General features: G+C 52.4%; 1 long non-coding RNA gene across 1 annotated transcript; it reads right to left on the minus strand.

Annotated features, from left to right (window-relative positions):
- Positions 1-1,093: 1,093 nt before the first annotated feature.
- LOC149995752 (uncharacterized) lies at positions 1,094-2,828 on the minus strand. The gene is made up of 3 exons (XR_016507451.1): positions 2,610-2,828; positions 2,206-2,281; positions 1,094-1,450 (listed from the first exon to the last, which is right to left on the minus strand). It is a non-coding gene; the product is annotated as an uncharacterized LOC149995752 (long non-coding RNA).
- Between the last annotated feature and the right edge of the window lie 1,602 nt (positions 2,829-4,430).

Here is a 4,430-nt window from a genome sequence, read left to right on the forward strand (position 1 = left end):
GGACAAGTATGTTCCGCTGCAGAAACAGACGGTAGCGCTTATTAACCGCAGGTAGAAGACCTTACTTTTGCAGACTTTACAAAAAGCACGAGCACGGAACACATTGTGAGGGTCCCTTCCCAGGCCTCGGAAGCGAGGGGTCCTGAAGCTTAAGCTTCGCTCACTTCGCAGCAGATCTTTGAAAGTCTCGCATGGGGAACCGACGGAAGGGTTCAATGTGCTCTGAGGAGAGCTGGAGGGGACAAGTGTGGGAGGCCGGCACTGCGGCGGTGGCCCTGGAGCCTTCCTGGGCTGAGACCAGGGCCCCCCACCCCCCACCCACCACCCCGCCTCAGCCAAGACCGACTGCTCTCGTCTGCGGCCCCTTTTCCTCTGTGGCCATAATCTCTCCTGCACAGGACCTGCCACGCGCCCGCCGTGGGCCTGCTGCGGCGTCCGCAGCTGTCATCCCCCCGCCCGTCTGGTCTGGGTCGGCTCAGCCCACGGTCGTTCTTAAACCAAGCGCTGGAGACGGAGAGAGGGCACACCCGGCTACCCCGAGGGATGTGCCACCTGGGTCAGAGGAACAGACAAACGCATTGTAGGTAAGGGGAAAGGTAAACTCGAGTTCTCTCTCGGGAGTAGAGGGGGAGAGGGAAATGGGATCTGAGGGATCCAGAGGTGCTCAGAAGCACTGATGACCGATTACTGTAGCGGGTGCAGGGCTTGCACTGTAAACGGGCCTTTCACGTGTTTTCGGAGCGGTTTGCGTGAACGCGTGTGTGTATACATGTGCACGCACACACTTCCGGTCCTAGGAAGAGCCATCGATGTCGATGGCTGGCAACAGGTACAAGAATGTGATTCCCACAGAGGCCGAGGGCCACGGGTTCTCCAAGACAGTAGGGACACAGCAAGGGAGGCCTTCAGGGCACAAGTCCCATCTTTCCCTGCTTATGACACTCGCACCCACCAACTTTAGCCTCTTGTGTCCCGGCACCTCCAGGGCTGCCCCAGGACACTGAAGCATGAAGGATCACAGACCCACTAACCCCGGTGAACAACAGTGACTGCTACAGACAATTCTCCTTCACCGTTTCCATTCTTACCGAGTTTTATTCCAAGGAAAGGGGGGAGGGGGGTAGAAAGGCCCATGAAGAGCAGTCACCGCTCAACTTACAGAAAGGCGAGGCCCCGATCAGAGGCTACCATCCCTCTTTCCCACCGTCCGGGTTCAAAAGCCATCACGTGCTCACTGTGGAAGAGGGCGGCTGAAATGGGGCTCAAAAGATTTATAAGACCCCCAATTCTGTCTTCCATGTATCCTTTTCTTTTTGTTCTTTTTCTTTCTTCTCACGCTCAGCCTTAGCTTCTTCTTCCTCGTGTCTTCTGATCAGCTGTTCCAGTTCCTTCTGTCCGAGGACTCCGATGACCGTCTTTCCATTCTCTCTGGTCGGCGTGGCAATTTCCACTGGGGGCAAACACACACACGCACGGCTGCGTTATAGCAATCACAGGTGCTAAAGTTGTTGCAGCTACCTTAAAATACCGTTTACATTCATCGCCGTTGCAAAATCACGTTAGGTACCTATCGCTAGGTTTTACAGCAACACAGAAATACTCACGGCGCCGTTATTGCCAATGCGTGCGGCCTTCCATCCCCCGTAATTTCCGCTTGGGTCGCTCCGATAGAGCTGAAAGCCGTAACGCTTATCCCAGCCAATGGACAGCAGCGAGACGCCAAAGGCACGTTTTTCCCTTTAACCAAGAAAAGAGGACCGTCAAGCACATCAGCCGCCCAAAGGCAGTATCGCTACAGTCACTCGAGCTCCCCGAACGTAGCTGAAGCACCTCTCTTGTGAAGCTGAGCATTCGTAAGTGGCTCTGTTCTGGCCACCACAGACTAAGGCCCACCAAAACATCCACTTGCTTCCGGGAGATGGGCACAGCCAGGAGACGGAGTTAAGACCCGGAGGGCCGCTACTCCGTGCTGAGTTTAATTATTAGGTAAGAAAAGCAATCGGTTTCCAGATTTAAAAAGGCTATTTCTGCCTCTCGATGGTCTATTAATAAAACATATGATGATACATATCGCGGAAACCACGAAGCGCAAATGTACAAAAAGTTCTTCACTTACTTTTCAATTTCTTTTTACCATCTCATAAAAAAATTATTACCTAGAAAATGTCTCCCCTTTCTGGAATAAATATGCCCCAGATTTCCTACCTCCAAACTGCGTGTACGCTTGTTTGATATCACAGAGCGCTGTCACCAACTGCTCACGAGGAATTGGCTCCCGATACTGTAATAAATAAATACCTAGGATGAAAACACTGGCATAGTCATCATTTTTTCCTAAGACACAAAAATCTAAGCAAAACATATTCTGGACATAAACCTGCGCCATGGGGGGACATTGACAGTCACCTGTCATTTGAAAGGGGAGCAGGGGAATGTCAACATCCTAACAATCTTATGACCATAGCATTTTATAAGTTCGGGTTAGGAAAAAGAAGCAATTTTCAATTAATAAATCTGCGATGACTCTCATCTTGGCAAAAACGAGTTCTCCTTAGAGATATCAAGCAAACTGAATTATAGATCGTCAGTCACACTCTCTCTGACCATACCTTTGGGCAATGAGCCTCAGTTCGTTGGTCAGAATGTTAGCGTCAGAAGTTACGCCGGCCACGGTGCAAGCCATGCCCCTGGAGGAAGAAAAAAAAAAATGTATTCATGTGTCTGTAAGCAGAGCAGGTGTCTGAGAGGGCCTTTAAGAAGTATTTGCAAAGCCCCAAGTTCCATGATAAGTTTACCATGCTCGCGTCAATGCTCTGGTTTTCTTCTGAACAGACAGAAACTACAGAAGGTTTATCTTTGCGGGACAAACCTGACGTCGTTTATGACATGAAAGATGCACAGCGCCCCCTCCAGTTCTTCGATAGGCGTATTCAGCGCCACGACGCCGAACAGGGCGAGAGAAGGAGCACTAGGAAGCTAAAGCAAGTCCCGAGAGGGTCCAGAAGCAAGACAGAGGTTTTGCCAGAGGGGAAGAAAAACTACCCCCACTCCTGGGTCATCGGTATTCTCACCTCCAAAGGCCTGGCTGGCCGGGGCGGAGGGAGGGGGCTCAGGGGCTAGGCTCCCAGGAAAGGCGCCTTTCCTTTCTTTGCTGCCGCTCCCCGAGGGCTGCGCCGGCTCCCCTAGAGCTGGCACCCTCTGTCACCTGCTGTCACTACACCTCCGCAAGCCTGCCGGCTGCCGAGCGGCCCGTGGCCCGGCGGTGACTCTGGAGGGATGACGCTTCCTTGGACACGCATCCAAAGGCCCTAGAACCGGCACCCGCCTCGTCCCCCACTCAGGGGGGAAGTCTCTGACAGGCAAACCCAGTGCCCCGCCGGCTAGGAGTCCCGCACGCCCAACGACGCGAAACTGACGGGGCTCATCTAAACTGTTCCCAGACCTCCAGGGGTAAGATTCAGGACACTTCCACACAATTCCCGAGTAGCCGCTCGGAACACTCGGGGAGCCTGCTACGTGTCAGACCCTGCGCCAGTGTATTTCACTCGTTTCACTCTAGTTCATTAAACGGCCACCACCACTCGAGGCGGCACCGAAGCCCAGAGAAGGAAAGCAACGGGTGCGAGGCCACACAGACTTAACCCAGATCTGCACACCTACCACGCCTGTACTCCGAACGGTATAGAATAGTTTCTCCACCTAGGGCTTGGCCCTGCACGTCAAAAGAATAACGCATCGTCCTAAGCCTCAAGGAAGTTTCAAATAAGAATCAAAAGTGTCCACCAGTAAAGGCACAATAACAAGAGTTCGCTTCAAGTTTACTACGGCACACGGGCCAGCCCTCCCGAAATACGTGAGATCCTACGTATGTGAGCACGTGAGATATTGAAACCCTCTCCCCCCTGTGAGCTCACTTACTCATCATCGAGCTTATAAATTTTTTCAGGGACAACAACTTCATCAAGCGGCTTGTGGATGTTGCGTCACTCTGCTCCAAGCCAAACACCGTCGTTCACTAAAGTTCCCAGACAGGTGCCCGCACGTCCGATGGCCTCCATGGCGTATTCAACCTGGTACAAGCGACCTGCAAAACACAAGCGGTGAGAAACCGAGACTCCCTTCTGGGTGCTTGCACCACTGGGCCAAGAGAGTCAGCGGGAACCCTGACAGGCTCTACCCTCGAGTCCCTCTCTCGTTCTCTCGTGCTGCGCGTGATCGACCTGGTGACCATAAGGACATCAAAACACAAGAGAGCATGAACTATACAAAAAGTGTCTTGACTTCCGCCCCCCCACCCCCACCCCCCTAAAAGTCAAGCACTTAAAAATACTTTTGAGACAGATTCTACAATTCCTATTTTGCCTCCTGGAGAAAATATAGTGGTCCTGGAGTCATAGCTTCGAGACCGCAAAGGAAAATATATACCCATG

This window comes from Furipterus horrens, unplaced genomic scaffold (assembly GCF_987537825.1).
Source record: "Furipterus horrens unplaced genomic scaffold, mFurHor1.1.pri manual_scaffold_12, whole genome shotgun sequence".
Taxonomy (NCBI): Eukaryota; Metazoa; Chordata; class Mammalia; order Chiroptera; family Furipteridae; genus Furipterus; species Furipterus horrens.